Genomic DNA, 25,938 nt, shown 5'->3' on the forward strand with positions numbered 1-25,938 from the left:
TCATATAGTTGGTAAACAGGTGATAGCTCCAGATCACAAATTTACCTGTGAAAGAATGGGCATAAATAATGGCTTATTAAAATATATAATACAGGTGTGACATAAAATATTTGTGTGTGTAGTAAAGAGCTTGACTCACTTTGTTGGGGTTGAAGCCCCACAGTATAACTGAAATGATATTTATCCTAGAATGATAATGGCCACCATTACATGAATATTACACAAATCAGATACTATGGTACTCCTGTTATTGTAGAGGTTGCTGTGGCAAGTCACTATGATAGAAAAGTTTATCGTGTGTGAAGCGTGTTGCAAATCTCTTGGGAGTACTATCTCGTGTGTGGTGATGTTCACATTTTTTCTGAGACAATGACACCGCCTCCTTCCCTGAGGAGGCGTTCCAACAATGTTCGGTTCCAATACTCTGCCAGTTTTCTAAATGTATTTAACAATAGAAAGGGAGCCTGTGGTGTATGGTATAATTATCTAAGAACCTGTAATAGTGAATACAATTTTATTAAGTTTAAACACAAGAAGGAGTCTTAAAGAATAATTGTAGAAGCTTACGTACGTGTTGTTGTGATGACGTTACAAAAAACTTCCATTATCTTTAACTTTGGGAATTAGTAACTACGTTATGTTAACATGTGTGTTGCATTTCAGACAATTAAATGTTCCCCACGTCCCCCACATAACACTCCTCATCAATGCTCATCATGCGGTAAACTCGCCAGTTTTTTCTCATATATCAACTTCTATTCCATAGTGTATTTTTCTCCTCATCCCTGGTGTCCCTCACCACCTGTGTCTTATTACTCCTATCTATCTCACGCTCAGAGCCTCTCATCTTTCTCTCTTCTCACCACCCCTCTCCCTGCACCTGTCTCCCTCTTTCTCCAGTATGTATTATTTCTTTCAGATTATCTCTCTTTGTCTCTTGTTTCTAGTCTTTTTCTATCCGTTCAAACAACAGAAATTGTCTCGCTATCACATATGAACCATTGTGATGGGCCCCATGGCCATCCTTTGAGCGGTAGTGGAACCATACCCATCCTGTGGGCTTTAGTGGACCCTATACTCTGAAGATAAAGTGGACTCTATCTTTATCTTTATATAGGAGGAGGAGTACCTGTCTGTCTCTCTCTATATCCCATCTATAATCTAACTGTCCATCAATTCATCTGTTCCATCCATCCATCTATCTATTCATTTATCCATTCATTTATTTATTCATCTATCCATCCATCTATCTATTCATCTATGCATCCATCTGTCTATCTATTCATCCATCTGTCCATCTATCCATCAGTCTATCTATCTATTCATCCATCTGTTCATCAATTGTTACAGTGTCCAGGTATTTTCCTACTCTCCCGGCTGTGAGAGTCATACTCCCTGCTTTGTAAATGCACAAAATAAGTCCTAGTTTTGTTTTATAACTCTTTAGAGGAGGCAAGATGCCTCAACTAGAAGAAATGTTTATGTTTTAAGTTTAACCAGGGAAGAGGCTTGAAAGTGGCTAATGGTGGCGCACCTCGAGAGGGAGTAGGGTTTTCTCGCTCGAGGAGACCCCCAGAGCATTGTGGGTACAGAGCCAGGTGGTGGTGTATTGGTCGATGGGGAGGGCTTGGCCAGGTAGGCCAATCATGAAGCGCCAGAGTGTGATGTGGTGTGATGTCAGGCGTTCTACAGTAATGGCAGGAAATCTACCATCACTCGTTGCCAGGGTTGAAGCCGAGCAAAAGTGCTGTTCAGAAGTCCCCAGATCTGGAGAGAATTAGGCCTCCGGTGTATGAAATCTCGAGCAGCTCTCGAGTGTCATTGTAGAGGAGCGTCGACTTCTGAGGAAGTACTGTGAGGAGCTGGTCTGTGAGAGATGATCGTCTGAGGTTCAAGGATGGGGAGCTGCAATATTGTAGCAAAAGGCGTAGCTGGGCAGGTTAAGATACAACCCGCAGGCCGTTTCCTACAGCAGAGCTTTGCAGAAGAGATTGGTAGCTGAGTCCTGGTCCGATGTGGGTCTAGTGTGCTGCATATTATTTGAGTGATGATGAAAAAGGGAGAGACCGGTTATAGAAAAGATTATTTATCGTTATTTTTAATTTGTGGGAATCATGGAGTGTTGCCATATTATTATTGACTAATGTGAAGAGTGTTGCCATTTGTTAGTGTGAGCGAGACTTTTACGGCCAGTTTCTTTGTAGCCTGATTTGTGTAAACGTAATAAATTTTAACATGGTGACAGTGTCTGACCACGGAGGAAGAATTGAAACAGGAATTTCCTTAAGTACTTTCGTATATTAATACATCTTCAGAAGGAATTCTTCTGAAGATGTATTATTATACGAAAGTACTTAAGGAAATTCCTGTTTCAATTCTTCCTCTGTGGTCTGACACTGTCACATTTATCTTCACGTGTTAAGTTTCGTGATTTACACACATTTTACCATAGTATTTATTTACTTCTCTTCGTTTATCTGTATGTTGTTCTTGGGGTTTTCTGAGCACCATTTACCATTGAACAAGAGCCTGACTGGAAGAGTATAAATACCACAGCACATGAAGAAGTTATATATTTACGGGCTCACTACATGGACATTTTATTCTGAGTAGCTAAATCTAAAAAAGAAAGAAGTTATATGGCCGCAGATGAGGGCAGGTCAGGTTGCCGACCTTGGAGATATATCCTAATGTGGTGGGCAACCTGGCCTGGTTATACCTAAATGTTCGTGCCTGAAGGCACACAAGCAGAAGGACTAGGGTGTGGTCAGCTTACCTTACTCACCACGGGGGTTCAACACTGAGTTCAGTGGGAACTCCACTCCTTGGATAACTAAGGTGCTCCCTCTAGGTGGACTGAGGCACCAAGGGGGGTGAAGTATGAACCAAAGAGAGTGGAGCTCTAGAGAGCGAGTGCAGCGGCATTAAAGGACATCCATACTTCCAGTTCTCCAGTGGTACATCAACTCCTCATAAAGCAAAGTATGCGCCTCACTGTCCATTTATTTATATGGTCATGTATCTACCCATCCATACATCTATCCATCCACAATCTGTGTCTATCCACCTTCAATCTGTGTTTACATCCTCAATCTATCTGTCTATCCATCCACATCCAATCTTTCAATCTATCCATCCACATCCAATCTTTCAATCCATCCACCTCTCAATCCATCTCTCCAATCATCTATCAGTCCATCTATCAAAACTATCTATCATCAATATCCATCCATCTGTCTTCCAATCAATCTGTCTTTCAATCCATCTGTCTTTCAATCCATCCATCTATATATTTATTCATCCATCCATCTATCTATCAAACTATATATCATTTATATCCATCCCTCTTTCTTTCTGTCCATCCTTCTTTCTATGTATCCCTCTTTCAATTGTCAATTAATTATGCACTTTTCCCCACATTCAGACACTGTCAGGAAGCAGCCCGTAGCAGCTGTCTAACTCACAGGTACCTATTTACTGCTAGGTGAACAGGTGCATCAAGGTGAATAACTTTGCAATTTTTGTCCCCACCTCAGCCGGGGATCGAACCTGGATGATTAATTAGGACTATGAATCCCGAGCGCTGTCCATGCAGCCATCAGGCCCCGTATGCATGTATGCATGTATGTATGTATGTATGTATTTATGTATGTATGTATGTATGTATGTATGTATGTATGTATGTATGTATGTATGTATGTATGTATGTATGTATGTATGTATGTACTCACCTAGTTGTGTTTGCGGGGGTTGAGCTCTGGCTCTTTGGTCCTGCCTCTCAACCGTCAATCAACAGGTGTACAGAATCCTGAGCCTATCGGGCTCTATCATATCTACATTTGAAACTGTGTATGGAGTCAGCCTCCACCACATCACCCCCTAATGCATTCCATTTGTCAACCACTCTGACACTAAAAAAGTTCTTTCTAAAATCTCTGTGGCTCATTTGGGCACTCAGTTTCCACATGTGTCCCCTTGTGCGTGTTCCCCTTGTGTTAAATAGACTGTCTTTATCTACCCTATCAATTCCCTTGAGAATCTTGAATGTGGTGATCATGCCCCCCCTAACTCTTCTGTCTTCCAGCGAAGTGAGGTTTAATTCCCGTAGTCTCTTCTCGTAGCTCATACCTCTCAGCTCGGGTACTAGTCTGGTGGCAAACCTTTGAACCTTTTCCAGTTTAGTCTTATCCTTGATTAGATATGGACTCCATGCTGGGACTGCATACTCCAGGATTGGTCTGACATATGTGGTATACAAAGTTCTGAAGGATTCTTTACACAAGCAGGCGATGAGTCACAATAACGTGGCTGAAGTATGTTGACCAGACCACACACTAGAAGCTGAAGGGACGACGACGTTTCGGTCCGTCCTGGACCATTCTCATGTCGATTGTGATGGGGACAGGTAGGGACAGGCAATAAATAGGCAAGAGCCTATAGGAGCTGCCACGTATGGGCCAATAGGCCTTCTGCAGTTCTCTTTATTACTACTATCCCCTACACCTTACTTTCCTCCTCAGCTCTCTCTTGCCTATTTATTGCCTGTCCCTACCTGTCCTCATCACAATCGACTTGAGAATGGTCCAGGACGGACCAAAACGTCGTCGTCCCTTGAACTTCTAGTGTGTGGTCTGGTCAACATTCTTTACACAAGTTTCTGAATGCCGTTCGTATGTTGGCCAGCCTGGCATATGCCGCTGATGTTATCCACTTGATATGTGCTGCAGGAGACAGGTCTGGCGTGATATCAACCCCCAAGTCTTTTTCCTTCTCTGACTCCTGAAGAATTTCCTCTCCCAGATGATACCTTGTATCTGGCCTCCTGCTCCCTACACCTATCTTCATTACATTACATTTGGTTTGTTTAAACTCTAACAACCATTTGTTCGACCATTCCTTCAGCTTGTCTAGGTCTTCTTGAAGTCTCAAACAGTCCTCTTCTGTTTTAATCCTTCTCATAATTTTAGCATCGTCCGCAAACATTGAAAGAAATGAATCAATACCCTCCGGGAGATCATTTACATATATCAGAAACAAGATAGGACCAAGTACAGAGCCCTGTGGGACTCCACTGGTGACTTCACGGCAATCGGAGGTCTCACCCCTCACCGTAACTCTCTGCTTCCTATTGCTTAGATACTCCCTTATCCACTGGAGCACCTTACCAGCTACACCTGCCTGTCCCTCCAGCTTATGTACCAGCCTCTTATGCGGTACTGTGTCAAAGGCTTTCCGACAATCCAAGAAAATGCAGTCCGCCCAGCCCCCTCTTTCTTGCTTAATCTTTGTCACCTGATCGTAGAATTCTATCAAGCCTGTAAGGCAAGATTTACCCTCCCTGAATCCATGTTGGCGATTTGTCACGAAGTCCCTTCTCTCCAGATGTGTTACCAGGTTTTTTCTCACGATCTTCTCCATCACCTTGCATGGTATACAAGTCAAGGACACTGGCCTGTAGTTCAGTGCCTCTTGCCTGTCGCCCTTTTTGTATATTGGGACCACATTCGCCGTCTTCCATATTTCTGGTAGGTCTCCCGTCTCCAGTGACTTACTATACACTATGGGAGAGTGGCAAGCAAAGTGCCTCTGCACACTCTTTCAGTACCCATGGTGAGATCCCATCTGGACCAACAGCCTTTCTAATATCCAGATCCAGCAGGTGTCTCTTGACCTCCTCTCTCGTAATTTCGAACTCTTCCAAGGCCGCCTGGTTTACCTCCCTTTCTCCTAGCACAGTGACCTCACCTTGTTCTATTGTGAAGACCTCCTGGAACCTCTTGTTGAGTTCTTCACACACCTCTCTCTCATTCTCTGTATACCTGTCCTCGCCTGTTCGAAGTTTCAATACCTGTTCTTTCACTGTTGTTTTCCTTCTGATGTGACTGTGGAGTAGCTTTGGTTCGGTCTTGGCTTTGTTTGCTATATCATTTTCAAAACTTTTCTCTGCTTCTCTTCTCACCCTGACGTACTCATTCCTGGTTCTCTGGTATCTCTCTCTGCTTTCTGGTGTTCTGTTATTCCGGAAGTTCCTCCACGCCCTTTTGTTCAGTTTCTTTGCTTCCATACATGCCTTATTATACCATGGATTCTTCTGTTGCTTCTCGGATTTTTCCCTTTGGACCGGGATGAACCTGTTTACTGCCTCCTGACACTTTTGGGTAACATAGTCCATCATACCCTGTACAGACTTATCTCTGAGGTCTGTGTCCCAAGGTATTTCACTTAGGAAACTTCTCATCTGTTCATAATTCCCCTTTCGGTATGCCAGCCTTTTGATTCCTAGTTCTTTTTTGGGGGAGATAAGTCCTAGCTCTACCAGGTACTCAAAGTTCAATACACTGTGGTCACTCACTCCCAAGGGCGCTTCCATCTTAACTTCCCTTATATCCCACTCATTTAGGGTAAATATCAAATCAAGCATTGCTGGTTCATCTTCTCCTCTCATTCTTGTTGGTTCTTTGATGTGCTAGCTTAGAAAGTTTCTTGTTGCCACGTCCAGCAGCTTAGCTCTCCATGTTTCTGGTCCTCCATGCAGGTCTCTGTTCTTCCAATCTATCTTCCCATGGTTGAAGTCTCCCATAATTAGTAGTCCAGATCCATTCCTGCTAGCAACAGAAGCTGCTCTTTCTATTATGTTAATGGTGGCCATATTGTTTCTATCATATTCCTGTCTAGGTCTTCTGTCATTTGGTGGTGGATTATATATGACTGACTATAGGGGGCCATGGGACCAGGATTTAAAAAATTGTTGTAGGGTATTCATAATTTATTATCCTGATACATGTGAAAGGTGCTGCACCTAGGCCAAGTTTCAGCATCTCAGCCTAAATAGAGACGGAGAAAAAACAAAAAACAAAAAAAAGACAAATTTTTCAACCATGTTCAAAAAATTTCACAGCCCACAATTGTGAACCAAAATCATTTATACGACACTCAGCTATGACCTTACTATATAATAAAGATTTGCATGTCACATTATTATCCCAGATGTATTTAGTGCAATAATACAGATTTTATAAAAGTTTCCCAAAAACGTATGCAACAAAATGAGGTGTATCATTATTTATAAAATTAATAAATCTACGTAGATAAGAATAATGACATGCGTTTATAGAGGCGTAAACTCTACATATAATGTGCAAGTTTCATGTAAATAGAATAATAAATAAAGGCTGTGAAATTTTATCTAGTTGTAAAAGTTGGAGTTGCGTAGCGCTCTCAAAGTTTACTCAACCTGCGGTCACTCGTGACTGGTGATTTACGCATTGCGGCCAGCTCGTATGCATCTAGCTGTCAATGCTTCTCTCTTGTTCGTTTGGTAAGTCATATTGCAGTACAAATAGCTAAAAATAGCAAAAATAGCATGTTCTGGGAGATATTGTGTGAGCGCGTCAGCATACATCCTCTCTCCATGAGAGACACGCAGTCACTGACTGCACCACCCTCGTGTCAGACCATATGTTGTGTTGCCATGTGTTAGTTTATATTCATTTTATGCATAACATGTTATTTTCAACGCTATTACGAAAAATAAGACATCTACAACGTAAGATACAATACCCCGCGGCGTACTCACGGCGCGAGGACCAGATTCACGAAAGTTGCAGCGGGAAATTTGACTCTCATTACGTTATTTTTCAAGATATCATTAAACGGTTTGGACCACAGTGTTGCCAGAACGTTGCAGTATTTTTCGTAATTTTTCGTAAATATTCCATTTTTCATCGGATTTTCGTTTACCATGGCCCCTTGGTTTGGTCTTGGCTTTGTTTGCTATATCATTTTCAAAACTTTTCTCTGCTTCTCTTCTCACCCTGACGTACTCATTCCTGGTTCTCTGGTATCTCTCTCTGCTTTCTGGTGTTCTGTTATTCCGGAAGTTCCTCCACGCCCTTTTGTTCAGTTTCTTTGCTTCCATACATGCCTTATTATACCATGGATTCTTCTGTTGCTTCTCGGATTTTTCCCTTTGGACCGGGATGAACCTGTTTACTGCCTCCTGACACTTTTGGGTAACATAGTCCATCATACCCTGTACAGACTTATCTCTGAGGTCTGTGTCCCAAGGTATTTCACTTAGGAAACTTCTCATCTGTTCATAATTCCCCTTTCGGTATGCCAGCCTTTTGATTCCTAGTTCTTTTTTGGGGGAGATAAGTCCTAGCTCTACCAGGTACTCAAAGTTCAATACACTGTGGTCACTCACTCCCAAGGGCGCTTCCATCTTAACTTCCCTTATATCCCACTCATTTAGGGTAAATATCAAATCAAGCATTGCTGGTTCATCTTCTCCTCTCATTCTTGTTGGTTCTTTGATGTGCTAGCTTAGAAAGTTTCTTGTTGCCACGTCCTGCAGCTTAGCTCTCCATGTTTCTGGTCCTCCATGCAGGTCTCTGTTCTTCCAATCTATCTTCCCATGGTTGAAGTCTCCCATAATTAGTAGTCCAGATCCATTCCTGCTAGCAACAGAAGCTGCTCTTTCTATTATGTTAATGGTGGCCATATTGTTTCTATCGTATTCCTGTCTAGGTCTTCTGTCATTTGGTGGTGGATTATATATGACTATGACTATAATTTTTTTCCCTCCATTTGTTACAGTACCTGCTATGTAGTCACTGAAACCTTCACAGCCCTGAATATCCATCTCTTCAAAATCCCAGCCTTTTCTTACCAGCAGAGCTACACCACCCCCACCTCTTCCTTCCCTCTCTTTCCTCATAACATAATAGTCCTGTGGGAACACTGCGTTTGTTATCGTTTTCGTGATCTTTGTTTCTGTGAGGGCTATTATGTCTGGGTGTTCCTCTAGTACCAGTTCTCCAAGCTCATTTTCTTTATTTGTAATTCCATCTATGTTAGTGTACATCGCTTTGAGGCTCACTTTTTTCTGTCCCTTCTCAAATCGCCTCCTTGGTGAGTGTTCTGCTAGTGGGGGAGGCTGTTCCATAGGTGTGAGGACCTGTGAGGTGGATAACAGGGTCTCAGAGGTTACTGGGATGAGGAGCGGGGGATCCAGTGAAGGGGGAGGGACAGGGAGGGTATGGGGTGAAAGGGGAGGGAGGACGGGAAGGAAAGGGGGGGAGGGAGGACTCGGGAGGGTATTGGGTGAAAGGTGAGGGTGGACGGGAAGGAAAGGGGGGGAGGGAGGACTAGGGAGGAGGGGAGGGGTAGAAGGGTGGGGATTGGGTGTGAGGGGAGGGAGATTTGGCTGAACATTTGAGTGGGGGCAGCGAGGGTTTGGGGTAGGGGGGTTTTTTATGCAGAGGAGGGAGATGGGGTTGTCCTGCCTTCTGGTGTTACTGGGTAGCTGATTGTGGGTTCCTTCCCTTGCCTCTGGGGGTGTTGTGTTGGGAGCTGTGCCTTCCTGGTTTTCCCCTCTCGCCCTGCGCCTCTTCCTTGCTTCTGCCGCCATGGCTCTCTCCTCCCTTGTCATGTCTCTCTGGAGGAATACATTTTTGAATTTTCCCACATTTTTCAGGGGGCTCTTCCTTGATAGGATCTGCTCCTTTGTGCTCTCGTTTGCAAACACTATCTTTATCATTCGGTCTCGGTCTTTGTTGTACCAGCCTAGCCTGAAAACCTTCTCAATGCTATGCTCAGTTCCTTCCATTTCTAGTGCCTTTAGTACACCATTCACTCCTGCTTTGTCCTAGTCATTCCACTCTGTCCTATTAGAGCCTTCCTGCTCTTTAATACCCACAGTAACCACTGATCTGTTCCTTTCCAGCAGTTGGCTAGTGGAGCGTGCCGCCTCCTGTGAGGTGGCTGCTTTCATGGCCCCCTCCATTACTGCAGTCGATCATTACTTCAGAGTTATTTTTTTTTAGTATTTCCGCAAATGTTGCTTTTATTGTGGCATTCTCATCCAAAAAACTATTACCACCTTCTCCCTGTATGGTTTTCTGATTCTCAGCCTCGATACTATTCTCTTTGAGGGCTCTAATCTCCTCCTTTGCTGCTGTCAGCTCTCTTTTCAGGTTGCTTATTTCGTTCTTCATTTCCTGCATCATTTCTTGTATCTCACTCTTGATGTCCTCCAGAAACTGGGTGAACATTTCCTTCATTTCGTCACCTTGGCTCTTCCCTGTTCCCCTGGTACCTCTGGCTGCCATGCTTGACCCTGTTCCTATAGTTGTGCCGTGATAGGATTTGTCAGGAGGGCAGAGCGAATGGGGGAGGGAGATAGAGAGAGAGAGGAAGAGAGAGAGAAAGAGAGAGAGAGAAAGGGAGTGATAAAGGGAGAGATAAATGGGTGGGTGGGGGGGATCCGACCCTTCCACTGAAGTGAGAAGAAAGTAGAAGGGGAGGGGGGAGGAGATGGAGAGAGAGGCGAGAGGGGGAGAGAGGAGAGGGAGAGAGATGGAGAGGGAGAGAGCGGGTGAGGGAGAGAGGGAGGGGAGGTGTGTGTGTGTGTATGTGTGTGTGTGTGTGTGTGTGTGTGTGTGTGTGTGTGTGTGTGTGTGTGTGTGTGTGTGTGTGTATGTGTGTGTGTGTGTGTGTGTGTGTTGTGTGTGTGTGTGTGTGTGTGTGTGTGTGTGTGGGCAGAGAGGGAGGGGGAAGGAAAGAGAGGGAGGGAGAGGGAGAGGGAGAGAGAGGGAGAGAGAGAGAGAGAGAGAGTGAGAGAGAGAGAGAGAGAGAGAGAGAGAGAGAGAGAGAGAGAGAGAGAGAGAGAGAGAGAGAGAGAGAGAGAGAGAGAGAGAGCAGGAGAGAGATAGTGGGAGAGAGAGAGAGAGTGGGATAGATAGAGAGTGGGAGAGAGAGAGAGTGGGAGAGAAGGAGTGGGAGAGGGAGAGAGTGGGGAGCGGAAGAGTGTGTGTATGGGAGATGCGGGTGACTGGGGATGGGGGGGGGGGGCGGAGATGGCGACCAAGTCAGGTCAGGTCAGATGGGGGGTCAAGAGGGGGGGGGATAGTAAGGTCCTGATCCCAGGTGTTAATGCCTTTTCCCCTGACTGAACGATTGTGTGTGTGTGTTTACTAGTTGTGTTTACTAGTTGTGTTTTTACGGGGGTTGAGCTTTGCTCTTTCGGCCCGCCTCTCAACTGTCAATCAACTGTTTACTAACTACTATTTTTTTTTCCCCACACCACACACACACACACACACACCCCCCAGGAAGCAGCCCGTGTGTGTGTGTGTGTGTGTGTGTGTGTGTGTGTGTGTGTGTGTGTGTGTGTGTGTGTGTGTGTGTTTACTAGTTGTGTTTACTAGTTGTGTTTTTGCGGGGTTGAGCTTTGCTCTTTTGGCCCGCCTCTCAACTGTCAATCAACTGTTTACTAACAATTTTTTTTTTCACACACCACACACACACACACACCCCAGGAAGCAGCCCGTGACAGCTGACTAACTCCCAGGTACCTATTTACTGCTAGGTAACAGGGGCACTTAGGGTGAAAGAAACTTTGCCCATTTGTTTCTGCCTCGTGTGGGAATCGAACCCGCGCCACAGAATTACGAGTCCTGCGCGCTATCCACCAGGCTACAAAGCCCCCGTGTGTGTGTGTGTGTGTGTGTGTGTGTGTGCGTGCGTGCGTGCGTGCGTGCGTGTGTGTGTGTGTGTGTGTGTGTCTCTTTTAGCGTGTGCACACTTGTGTGCGTGTATACGTACGTGGGTGGGCGTGCTTGTATGTGTCAAGATATCCCTTATGCGTTACCTCTTCCTAAATGAGCCACCCTGAGATTTTTAAATATATATGATATCCTGAACAAGAATTTGATAATATTTTACCTCAATCTGTACACCTGATTAATTGACCAGAGACGGGGGTACATACCAGACTCCTCCCGCTCACACAACCAGATGAGTAAGGACGATGTATGATGACGATGGTTATCCATCGTTGTCTCCCACTAGGTGATTCACTAAGTGCTAGTAGATTGATGAGGTCGGTTCTTCCCTGTCTACACAAAGCTCTGGAGTCAGTCACTGTATCGTTGTGTGACAGTTCACTAATTCACTGTACCACTGATCACAGTCACCACTCAACAACACAATCAGGTAGTTCCACGGTGGGGCGTCCCACCCGGTCAGGTCGCACACTTACATGCACCGGTGATGCTACTAGCTCCACTTTGGTTTCTTCGCACTATCGCTAGCGATATGACTATGCTATGTTGCACCCTGCTAGCTACACACTGCGAGAGGCCAAATACTATGATCTAGCCTCTATACTCCTTCAATGTCCCGAGAAATTGACGAATTTCTGCGGACCTCACTAATCGTGTGTGTCTCCTACCGTCTCCTGTGTGTGTGTATGCATGTCTGTCTGTCTGTCAGTCTGTATGTATGTATGTATGTATGTATGTATGTATGTATGTATGTATGTATGTATGTATGTATGTATGTATGCATGTATGTATGTATTGTTATGAACCCCATATAGCCTCTTACCTGGTTGAAGGTGTTCTGAGAGTTCTTCTACACCCTAAGCCCGGCCCGAGGCCAGGCTTGACTTGTGAGAGTTTGGTCCACCAGGCTGTTGCTTAGAGCGGCCCACAAGCCCAAATATTCCCCACAGCCCGGTTGGTTCGGCACTCCTTGGAGGAAACACTCTAGTTTCCTCCTCGAAGATGTCCAAGGTTGAAAAAACTCCCAAGACACCAAGCAGAACGCTTTGAAGGAGACCAACGTCGTTTATGCCTTTAAATGCCCACTTGGGGACTGTAAGCACCAAAGAACTCAGTATATAGGCAAGACAACAACGTCTCTTTCTAGGCGACTAACAATGCATAAGCAACAAGGATCCATCAAGGAACACAAATCTTTTCTCACAACGAGACCATCACCAGAGAAATCTTAAACAAAACAGAAATCATCGATAGGTACAGCGATAGCAGTCGGCTTGACATCAGTGAGGCACTACACATCAAAAAGTCAACACCAGCAATCAACAGCCAATTAATGCACAACTATATTCTACCCACTTCAAAACCCCGAACCAATATGGAAGCAGCAAGGGAAAGTATGCTCCAATAGGCCTTATGCAGTTCCATTCATATGTTCACTTATTCAAGTTATACCCATTGTTTCGTGTTCTGTCAGGTGTTTGTCACATCACCCAAAACTTTTGTACCATATCACCTCATCCAATAGAGTATACGTACGAAGAATTTGTGTGTAAATTAAGTCTTTGAAAATGTAATATGAATTACGAAACGCGTTCAAGCGTCAGATAATTAAAAAAAAAATTTCGGAGAATTGATATTATTATTACCACTGACAGTGAAGAAAAACATAAGAAATATTGAGAAAATTCGTGTTAGGGTGATTTATCTTACCTTTTCGGCTATATTCAACAACATATGTTTACTAGAAAGACTGCTACCAAAATATAATTTTATACGATATATATATATATATATATATATATATATATATATATATATATATATATATATATATATATATATATATATATATATGCAATTGACGATCACAAAACACTGATCATTTTATGCGGAAAATCCACAGAGAAATATGAAATGAGGTGAACGTTTCGGCTTTGTTAAAGCCTTTGTCAACACCAGACTGACGAGTCTGGTGTTGACAAAGGCTTTAACAAAGCCGAAACGTTCACCTCATTTCATATTTCTCTGTGGATTTTCCGCATATATATATATATATATATATATATATATATATATATATATATATATATATATATATATATATATATATATATATATATATATATATATATATATCACTTAGAACTCTTTGACCCGGCTAGGATTCGAACCCATGCCGTCCAGGATCACCCCTAAACGTACACAGTACCGTGACCACCGCACCAATGATCGTCTAAGACGATCACTTCTTCGAGGATGTGGGTCCCTTTAATTAAACCAGTGGTGGTACCCCTTTATATATATATATATATATATATATATATATATATATATATATATATATATATATATATTGTTCGGGGTACTACAGTTCTTATCTCTTTACTCGGTGAGCAACAGTTATGCTCAAGGTCACTCACCTTAGCCCTGCGGGTCTTCACTCTAATCCTCTCGGCGCCACTGCACGCCAGGAGAGTATCCCAGTCAATCCCAACCGGCCTTCTGATTGAGAAGGAGTGGGAACACACTTCTTGTTTACTTAACTGTTGTGTGGCCCGCCCCAACAATAGGGCTTTACTATTAACCACAAGGTCGCCAACTGGTGTTTTCGGTGTCCAGTAACACCTCAGTGGACTGGTTGAATTAGTAGTAGCCTTGGCAAGGTCACACTCAAAAGATCAGGAAGTCAGGCAGGTACTTACTCTTATCACTCTTTGCTTTCCAGTGTAATATAGCCACAAGATCAATGGAGGGGATGATATAAACGCAAAAGTAATTTTGTATTTTACTTAAAATTCATGAAAGATGTCACAAGGTCATATCAATAAATAAATCAGCTGATCCTGGCTGTAGCCCGGTCGTTCCCACGAATATTATGCACTCACTAAGTGGCAACACCTCCCCCTCTCGTCAATGTCAAGATCAGCTGAGCGCCTGGCTCCGCGAGAAAGTTTATTGCTTGTTTTTCTAGATTCACGCGCGCTGTTTCTTTAAGTTCTCCAATATTACTAGAAACTCGCACACTCGATATTTGCAACAATAGCACGTATTACTTAGTTACACTTTACTCGGGCTCAAACAGTCGTTTCTACAATCAATGCGACAATGACTCATTGTAATGGTTTTACACTGCCCTTCATTCAATGATATATTATGAAGTATTTAACACTGGAGTTTTCAGTACTTTCTCTCGTGGGCGATAACACAATAATTCACTGTACTCACAAATGATTAATCACTGCATGAACATAGACATATATAATGTATATAAATCAGGCATCAATAAATGGTTAACAAATAGTTTCTGGGCACATAGCCTAACTTCCAAATACTGGCATAATATTATGTATACTTTATCACTATATGTTCACATCAAAGTCTCTAGAAAGATATACACAACACAGTAAATTTATCACTTGTTCCGGGTGCCTGTACACACCAATAATAAACATGAATATCATAAGTACTCTTGATAGTACTATACTGCACACTGGTGCCTTACTGTGACATGGGTGAGACTTGCTCACGACATATAAAATCCTCAGGCTAGATAATATAGCCGAATAATACAGCTAACTAAAGGGGAATGGGGAGGGAAACTAGAAACACCTACTTCAACCTATCCTCCGATGAGAGTCGAGTTGTAGCTCCTGGTCCTCGTGTCGGGAACGCCCCCACACACACGTTGTCGTGTCCTACCGGAACCACTCGTCGTCCTACCGTTTAGCACGTCGTCTCCGTGCCTTCTTCCCTGCAGGTCCGTGCTCCTTCTCGACTTCTTGAAGGGTTGGAGTCGGTCTCCTGGCCGTCGACTTCTCCCAGCTGCGGCTGCCGCCTACGTCTCGGCTGCAGTCGTCCGGATTCCCAGCTAGTCCTCTTCTTCCTCTTCTACCCAGTGGCTTTGGTCAGCCACTACGCCGTCACGACTGGGTGAACTGCTTCAGACGTCGCCTACGTCACTGCACAGACTTCACTCCTTCTTGCACAGTACCTGACTGGAGCACTTGTTGCTCAATAACCGTCGATTCCCTCTCTGGTTCAACACATGAACTAGGGAAGACCTCACAGAGTACTGGCAGACTTCAGGTGACGCGTAAATCCACGGGAGCGGGAAACAACTGTCAAACTGACAGGAACAATCGTCGCACGTCCAACCTCCTTGACGTGTCGTGTCTGACTGCTGGCGCCAGCGCGGCGCGCTGCCCGGACCCCCTTCCTTCGTGACGTCACTTTTGCCACGGGAGGTTTTCATTGGCTCTCGGTGCCACATTGCTGTCGGTGACCAATCCGGTGCCACTGACGTCACACTGTTTTGGCGGGGAAACAGGAGAGCCAGCGCCATCTTGGCTTCCTAAAGGACCTAAACCACAGGCCAAAATATTATTGTTTCACAAATTTCTCGGCTCTCCTAGAACACTCCACTCTCCCACATATATCAAATTGATGCCTGCGACTTAGAGAACGCTTGGGAAAAGTGGACATGACTCTTACTGCAGGCGTGGGAGAAATATAAGGGGGGGAACACCGTCAGATACCCCTCCCCTTAAAATAAGAGTCATGTCTGGTTAGTGTATACGGGATAGGGCATCTGCTACTACGTTGTCCTTCCCCTTGATGTGCTTGACCTTGATTTTTGTCAGACTCTCAGTGTTGGTGAGACGAGTGCCGTCCGCCCTGGACCACTTTCCTTCCTCCTCCGGGAGTTCTCGGTCCCCCAGTACACACAGGACCGTCTTCCACTGGGGTTCTCGGGTCATCGTTCCGTCCTGCCTGGCGGCTCTTCCTTCCACAGTGAAGAAAGGTTTCAGGCGGTCTACGTGACACACCTGCTTCTTTCGGGGTCTATCCGGCTTCCCAATCTCGTACGACACTGGACCCAACCGCCGCAGCACCTGATACGGTCCCGCGAACCGCGACTCGGTCACCCTACCTTTACCTGGCAGCAAAACCATCACTTGGGATCCGACCTGGAAATCCCTCTGCGCAGCTCTCCTGTCGTACCACTCCGACATCTAGCGCTGCGCCTCCTTCAGGTGTTTCCCAGCCAGTTCCTTCGCTAGAGTGAGACGTTCTTTGAACTTCTGGACATATTCATTCACCGTTCCCACGGTCGCTCCTGGTGTCCATTGTTCCCTCAGCATGGATAGCATGGCATATATAATATAGATAAATGGAAAGTAAGCCTTCTCAGGACCCACACGTCCTCCTTTGGCCTCACTAATCAATTCGGGGAACTCCTCCTGCTGCAATTCTCCGAGACGAGCGTGGTCTACCCCTAGAGAACTGGTGAGGGTCACCTGCAACTCACCATTTGGGCTGTCTTTGCCCTCCGCTCGTTCTCCGGGTCCTACGAAGAGGTGATCTATTCCCAGGCTGTCGGACGTCTCCTCAGCCCCATCAGATCCACAACCTCCATGTTCTTCGCGCTGTCTCGGCATCACAGCACAAACTGGGATCGCCACCGGTGCGATTCCCTTCTCGCCCCCACAGGCGTTCAACTCTCCGCCTGTCTCCTTGTATTGTTCTAGGCACTCTTCGCCTTTCACAAGATTCGGAAGGACATATCCTCCACACGCGTCGTTTCCCAAGATGACCTGTGCCTCCATCTTGGGCATTGATGTACAGAATCCCACCACTAGTGTCTGGCAGCCATAGTCGGAATTTAAAGTTACCTGGTGTAGGGGCATCCTCACTGGGCCTCCCAAAGTGGTCACACTTGCCACCCCCACACTGGTACTTTCGTAACCCTCAGGGAACAGGGTCTCACTCACCAGGGTAAAATCAGCCCCAGTGTCTCTTAGCATCTTCACTGGGATGGGGTCTGCGTCCCCCATCCTTACGGTTCCCTGACACACGAATGGGTGAACTTTCTTCTCCCCACTCAGCACGGGTTCATCCCGCACTCTCTCGGCCCTCTGGTCCTCGAACATCACTAAAGCAACGTGTCCCCGCTGCTTAGGGCGTCAGCATTCCCGCGCGACGTGTCCGATTATTCCGCAGTTGTAGCAGCGGGCCCTCGACGGAGACCATCCGCCACCGCTCGCCTTCGCACTGCCTTCAGAGGCCGTCGCTCCCTGTGTCTTCCTCGCCCCACTTGTCGTTTCCTTCGTTGCAGCAACAGCTCCCGAGCTCTCAGCTTGGTTCTTCTCTATCGGCTCTACAGCACCTTTTGTTCCTCTGTCGTCCCATCTCGAGAGGTGGGACTTGAGAGAACTCGCTTCTGTCCTCCATCCATCCGTCCTCCTATAATTCCTACTGCTTCCGGAGTACACGGGTGATCGGTGCTGTCCCTCTCGGCTTGGGCGTAGTGCTTCCTCTAACATGTCGGCTCGGTCGGCTGCGGCCCTTAGATCCTTTATGTCCGCCTCCTTTACCCTCACCCTGATCTCAGGAGAGAGCACGGACATAAACTTTTCCATGACCATTAGTTCCTTGACCTCTTCGACCGACCTCGCTCCTTCAGAGTCCAGCCACTTAAGGAACTTTCTTTCCATGTGCCTCGCCGTCTCCGCATGAGACTTTCCTGGTGAACGGGTACATTCCCTAAACCCCTTTCTGTAACGCTCCGGCGTGAGCTTGAAGGAATGGAGCACAGCTCTTTTTACCGCATCGTAGTTGGTGCATTCTTGGAAGTCGAGCATAGTGTAGGCTTCACGAGCTTCACCTGTGAGCCTCCCTTGAACCAGCTCCGCCCACTCCGCCCTCGGCCACCTCTTCAGAGCAGCAACCCTTTCAAAGTGATCGAAGAAACTTTCGGCTTCACTAGGCACAAAGACCAGCAGGTGTCGTTCCCTCACTCGTCGGTCTTCCTGTGGCGGCGGAGCAGGTGCACCTAGTCCTAGTTCAGCTCGCTTCAGCTCCACCTCCCTGTTGGCTTCTATTTCCAGTTGTCTCAGCCTAACCTCTCGCTCGTGTTCTTCCCCACGTAGCTGTGCTTCTCGCTCCTTACGCCTCAGTTGTGCTTCTCGCTCCTCACGCTTCAGTTGTGCTTCTGCTTCTCGCTCTTCTTTGCGCTGCTGTGCTTCTTCTCTCCTCAGCTGCGCTTCTGCTTCTCGCTCTTCACGCTTCAGTTGTACTTCCAGCTGCAACTTCATTATTTCCTGCTTAACGCTGTGCCTGCTGCCGCTGGATCCCCTGCTGCTTCCACCAATGCTCAGGTGTTCTCCCACACTGGCAGGTGTCTGGGGCCGTTCCTCCCCCAAAGCTTCGTCTCGTGCCCTGAGCTGTGCCATTATTTCCAGTCTTCTTTCGCCCACTCTGGCAGATCTCAGCTTTATTCCAAAATGACTTGCTATTGCCTGTAACTGTGCCTTGGTGCAGTCCTCCAGCACCTGTTCATCTCTAGTGTCAATAAACCTCGTCACTTTATCATCCTCCATCTTGTGCTACGAGTGATAACCTGCACCTGACCTCTAACACCACTGCCAAGTACCACCACTGCAACCTTTACTTCGATCGAAATCCTGGCTTCCGGAGTACACGGGTGATCGGTGCTGTCCCTCTCGGCTTGGGCGTAGTGCTTCCTCTAACATGTCGGCTCGGTCGGCTGCGGCCCTTAGATCCTTTATGTCCGCCTCCTTTACCCTCACCCCTGATCTCAGGAGAGAGCACGGACATAAACTTTTCCATGACCATTAGTTCCTTGACCTCCTCGACCGACCTCGCTCCTTCAGAGTCCAGCCACTTAAGGAACTTTCTTTCCATGTGCCTCGCCGTCTCCGCATGAGACTTTCCGACTTTCCTGGTGAACGGGTACATTCCCTAAACCCCTTTCTGTAACGCTCCGGCGTGAGCTTGAAGGAATGGAGCACAGCTCTTTTTACCGCATCGTAGTTGGTGCATTCTTGGAAGTCGAGCATAGTGTAGGCTTCACGAGCTTCACCTGTGAGCCTCCCTTGAACCAGCTCCGCCCACTCCGCCCTCGGCCACCTCTTCAGAGCAGCAACCCTTTCAAAGTGACCGAAGAAACTTTCGGCTTCACTAGGCACAAAGACCGGCAGGTCTCGTTCCCTCACTCGTCGGTCTTCCTGTGGCGGCGGAGCAGGTGCACCTAGTCCTAGTTCAGCTCGCTTCAGCTCCACCTCCCTGTTGGCTTCTATTTCCAGTTGTCTCAGCCTAACCTCTCGCTCGTGTTCTTCCCCACGTAGCTGTGCTTCTCGCTCCTCACGCCTCAGTTGTGCTTCTCGCTCCTCACGCTTCAGTTGTGCTTCTGCTTCTCGCTCTTCTTTGTGCTGCTGTGCTTCTCGCTCTTCTTTGCGCTGCTGTGCTTCTTCTCTCCTCAGCTGCGCTTCTGCTTCTCGCTCTTCACGCTTCAGTTGTACTTCCAGCTGCAACTTCATTATTTCCAGCTTAACGCTGTGCCTGCTGCCGCTGGATCCCCTGCTGCTTCCACCAATGCTCAGGTGTTCTCCCACACTGGCAGGTGTCTGGGGCCGTTCCTCCCCCAAAGCTTCGTCTCGTGCCCTGAGCTGTGCCATTATTTCCAGTCTTCTTTCGCCCACTCTGGCAGATCTCAGCTTTATTCCAAAATGACTTGCTATTGCCTGTAACTGTGCCTTGGTGCAGTCCTCCAGCACCTGTTCATCTCTAGTGTCAATAAACCTCGTCACTTTATCATCCTCCATCTTGTGCTACGAGTGATAACCTGCACCTGACCTCTAACACCACTGCCAAGTACCACCACTGCAACCTTTACTTCGATCGAAATCCTGGCAAGGTCGCCAATGTTGGGGGTACTACAGTTCTTATCTCTTTACTCGGTGAGCAACAGTTATGCTCAAGGTCACTCACCTTAGCCCTGCGGGTCTTCACTCTAATCCTCTCGGCGCCACTGCACGCCAGGAGAGTATCCCAGTCAATCCCAACCGGCCTTCTGATTGAGAAGGAGTGGGAACACACTTCTTGTTTACTTAACTGTTGTGTGGCCCGCCCCAACAATAGGGCTTTACTATTAACCACAAGGTCGCCAACTGGTGTTTTCGGTGTCCAGTAACACCTCAGTGGACTGGTTGAATTAGTGGTAGCCTTGGCAAGGTCACACTCAAAAGATCAGGAAATAAGGCAGGTACTTACTCTTATCACTCTTTGCTTTCCAGTATAATATAGCCACAAGATCAATGGAGGGGATGATATAAACGCAAAAGTAATTTTGTATTTTACTTAAAATTCATGAAAGATGTCACAAGGTCATATCAATAAATAAATCAGCTGATCCTGGCTGTAGCCCGGTCGTTCCCACGAATATTATGCACTCACTAAGTGGCAACACCTCCCCCTCTCATCAATGTCAAGATCAGCTGAGCGCCTGGCTCTGCGCGAAAGTTTATTGCTTGTTTTTCTAGATTCACGCGCGCTGTTTCTTTAAGTTCTCGAATATTACTAGAAACTCGCACACTCGATATTGGCAACAATAGCACGTATTACTTAGTTACACTTTACTCGGGCTCAAACAGTCGTTTCTACAATCAATGCGACAATGACTCATTGTAATGGTTTTACACTGCCCTTCATTCAATGATATATTATGAAGTATTTAACACTGGAGTTTTCAGTACTTTCTCTCGTGGGCGATAACACAATAATTCACTGTACTCACAAATGATTAATCACTGCATGAACATAGACATATATAATGTATATAAATCAGGCATCAATAAATGGTTAACAAATAGTTTCTGGGCACATAGCCTAACTTCCGAATACTGGCATAATATTATGTATACTTTATCACTATATGTTCACATCAAAGTCTCTAGAAAGATATACACAACACAGTAAATTTATCACTTGTTCCGGGTGCCTGTACACACCAATAATAAACATGAATATCATAAGTACTCTTGATAGTACTATACTGCACACTGGTGCCTTACTGTGACATGGGTGAGACTTGCTCACGACATATAAAATCCTCAGGCTAGATAATATAGCCGAATAATATAGCTAACTAAAGGGGAATGGGGACTGAAACTAGAAACACCTACTTCAACCTATTCTCCGATGAGAGTCGAGTTGTAGCTCCTGGTCCTCGTGTCGGGAACGCCCCCACACACACGTTGTCGTGTCCTACCGGAACCACTCGCCGTCCCACCGTTTAGCGTGTCGTCTCCGTGCCTTCTTCCCTGCAGGTCCGTGGTCCTTCTCGACATCTTGAAGGGTTGGAGTCGGTCTCCTGGCCGTCGACTTCTCCCAGCTGTGGCTGCCGCATACGTCTCGGCTGCAGTCGTCCGGATTCCCAGCTAGTCCTCTTCTTCCTCTGCTACCCAGTGGCTTTGGTCAGCCACTACGCCGTCACGACTGGGTGAACTGCTTCAGACGTCGCCTACGTCACTGTACAGACTTCACTTCTTCGTGCACAGTACCTGACTTGAGCACTTGTTGCTCAATAACCGTCGATTCCCTCTCTGGTTCAACACATGAACTAGGGAAGACCTCACAGAGTACTGGCAGACTTCAGGTGACGCGTAAATCCACGGGAGCGGGAAACAACTGTCAAACTGACAGGACCAATCGTCGCACGTCCAACCTCCTTGACATGTCGTGTCTGACTGCTGGCGCCAGCGCGGCGTGCTGCCCGGACCCCCTTCCTTCGTCACTTTTGCCACGGGAGGTTTTCATTGGCTCTCGGTGCCACATTGCTGTCGGTGACGAATCCGGTGCCACTGACGTCACACCGTTTTGGCGGGGAAACAGGAGAGCCAGCGCCATCTTGGCTTCCTAAAGGACCTAAACCACAGGCCAAAATATTATTGTTTCACAAATTTCTCGGCTCTCCTAGAACACTCCACTCTCCCACATATATCAAATTGATGCCTGCGACTTAGAGAACGCTTGGGAAAAGTGGACATGACTCTTACTGCAGGCGTGGGAGAAATATAAGGGGGGGAACACCGTCACAATATATATATATATATATATATATATATATATATATATATATATATATATATATATATATATATATATATATATATATATATATATATATATATATATATATATATACATATATATATATATATATATATATATATATATATATATATATATATACATATATATATATATATATATATATATATATATATATATATATTATATATATATGTTTCATTGAATATGACCGCATATTCTGTATTTATTATTTTCTGGTATAGGGCTTCTATCCCTCTAACTATTTTCTTAGCATCAGGGCCTAGCTGAAATAGGAGTTCTCCAAAACTCATTTTCGTACTTTTAAGGTGAAGAAAAGAAGTGATTAACTATAAAATGTATTACACTTATTTATACAATTTGCACAACGTTTCGAACCTCCATGGTTCATTCTCAAGTGAAGAGATCTTACAATGCTGGTTGATTTTATACCCGCACTGGGTCAGGTGACTAGACAATATAGGTGAAAACATGGGGGGATACATAAGGGATAAATGTGGGGTGAAACATAAGCACATAAGAATAGAGGTATCTGCAGAAGGCTTATTGGCCCATACGAGGCAGCTCCTATCTACATACAAAGATTAATCCAGTGTAATTGGCCTGTTATGTTGGACATTGTCTTCTGTGTTGGCATCGTTATGTTCTGGTCTTGCCCTTACTCTCATGGTGGGTAGAGTAAATAGTTCCGTGATTTGGGTGTTTATGGTAGGTTGTTCTATTCTTATGTGAATTGCTTCTTGAAGCAATTCACATAAGAATAGAACACCCAGAAATACACATAAGAATAGAACATAAGAATAGAACACCCAGTTGCTGGCTCCACACCCAGTTGCTGGCTCCACACCCAGTTGCTGGCTCCACACCCAGTTGCTTTTTCCACACCCAGTTGCTGGTAGTTGTTTGGCCATGGCCCAGCGTGTTTGCCCCCCCCCCTTTATAGAACAATGCACAGTTTAACTCTCCCAACCGAGTTGAAATGGAAGGGGTCCCAGCGGTCGGGCAGGACTCCACAAGCCTTGAGGTGCCAACAACTACTCCTAAAAGAGGTTTTTGCCGAGTATGCAACAAAAACACCGCCATAAACTCTAACAGTGGTGTCATCCACTTTCACACCGTCAACGAGGTAAGCTGCCATTGACAGTTAGGGAAGAGACTCTCATTAACCTAATCTCATCTGAAAACCTCACCCAAGCGATCATAGCGACGTCTGCTAGAACATTACCACACATCCCAAAAGCAGCCCGCCCAAATGCAGCAACCAAACTTTGTAATCTTCTGAAAAGGGTCAATGATGCCCCGGAAAACATTCAAGCGTGGTATAATGTCCTTCTGTTTGGCCTCACTGTTCCTCCAAGGAGGGACAAATCACTTGCTTCCTCGGTCCTGAGGGCGATAAATGAATACCCAAGGGGGGACAACCTAGTTCGGCTGCCTCTCCGAGCAAAACACACCCACCGCAGAAATGGTAACAACAACATACCTGAAACGTACAAAATCAGAGCACAAATCACCAAGAAAATTGAAGAGGGAAATACCGCAAGTGCTATTAGAGTCCTCACCAGTGACGAGAAAATTGCTCCTAGAAACTCAGCCACAGCACGGGCCCTGCAAGGCAAGCACCCTCTCAGAGCCCCTCAAGGCGACAACATCGTTCCGCCATCAGCCGACACCATTTCAGACCCATTAACCGTTGGTGAATCTGAGGTCTACAAAGCAGCCCTTTCTTTTCCACCTGGGTCAGCAGGCGTCTTTACAGGGTTAAAACCTCAACACATCAAGCAAATGTTGAATCCTGCGGTTGGTGATGCTGCACAAGATCTTCTTATGGAACTCACAAGGTTTGTCAACATGTGCCTGGCTGGTGATATACCTGAGGTCATCAGGCCTCTCTTTTTTGGTGCCTCCCTCTGTGCTCTTAAAAAGAAGGACGAAGGAATCAGGCCAATCGCTGTTGGCAACACTCTCCGACGCCTGATTGCCAAGGCTGCTACGAGGGTTGTCAGCCAGCAAGCGGCTGAATTGCTGAAACCAATCTAGCTAGGATTTGGAATCCCCCAAGGCTGTGAGGCGGCTGCCCATGCAGCACGAGCATACATCACCAACATTTCTGATGAAAAGGCCCTGCTCAAACTGAACTTTAAGAATGCCTTCAACATGGTCAGAAGAGATGCAGTACTTTGTGCCGTACATCGCCATTTCCGGCCCCTCTACCAGTTCATACTATCGTGCTATAGTGGTGAGTCAAAACTGCTCTTTGGTGAACATGAAATCAGATCATGTGAAGGTGTTCAGCAAGGTGATCCTCTTGCTCCCTTTCTTTTCTGCTTAGTCTTAAAAGAAATCACCGAAAGCTTGTCCAGCGAGTTCAACATCTGGTTTTTGGATGATGGCACTATAGCTGGCACCGTAGACCATCTCTTGGCAGATATCAGGAAAATATGGGAGGAAGAAGTAAGCTTGGGTCTTGTCCTGAACTCTTCCAAGTGTGAAGTAGTCTCTTCCAACCCAGACATTGTAGCTAGAATAAGGTCTGCCTTGCCTGGGCCCATGTCATTAGGGTTGAGAACAGCACCCTCCTTGGAGCCCCCCTCGGGTCTAACGCCATTGAGGAGATCCTTGACAAGAAAATCGCAGATCTTAGGAGGATGGAAGACAGAATAGGTGACATCGATACCCACGATGCTTTTTATCTCCTCGCCAAATGCCTATCCCTTCCGAGGCTAACCTACTTTCTGAGGTGTGCACCATCTTACGACAGCCGAAAGCTTGAAGAGTATGACCTCTTACTGAAGACCATGCTGGAAAAAGTTGTTAACCTCAACGAATGCCAGTGGAAACAAGCCACTCCTCCTGTCAGGCTCGGTGGCTTGGGTGTCCGCACCGCTACCCAAATTGCTGTCCCAGCCTTCCTGTCTTCCTCCTCAGAATCAGATGACCTGGTTAAGGAAATTCTACCTGACACCCTGAGTGATGTAGCGGGGATACAGGACCCCCACTACACGGAATGCGACACGAAATGAGGTGCCATGGCAGACCCAGCACTCAGACCAGCCATTCCAAAAGCCAAGAAACAATCCAGTTGGGACAGCCCCATTGTAGACAAAGAAGCCACAGCTTTGCTGGAGGCAGCAACAACCCCCAGTGATCGTGCACGCCTCACAGCTGTGCAGGCTCCCCATGCAGGGGACTTCCTTTTGCCAGTCCCCATGTCTGCGACAGGCACACGTCTTGATCCGCAGGAGCTCCGTATTGCAGTCGCTCTCCGTCTTGCTGCCCCTATCCACACTGTTCATAGGTGTATTTGCGGCGAGGCAGATGCTGACATATATGGATTGCATGGCCTGCACTGTAGAAAACCTGGTGGTTGGCAAACTAGACACGACGAAGTCAATGACATCATTAAAAGAAGCCTTGCCTCTGCTCAGTGTCCAGCGGA

This window comes from Procambarus clarkii, chromosome 45, assembly GCF_040958095.1.
Source record: "Procambarus clarkii isolate CNS0578487 chromosome 45, FALCON_Pclarkii_2.0, whole genome shotgun sequence".
NCBI lineage: Eukaryota > Metazoa > Arthropoda > Malacostraca > Decapoda > Cambaridae > Procambarus > Procambarus clarkii.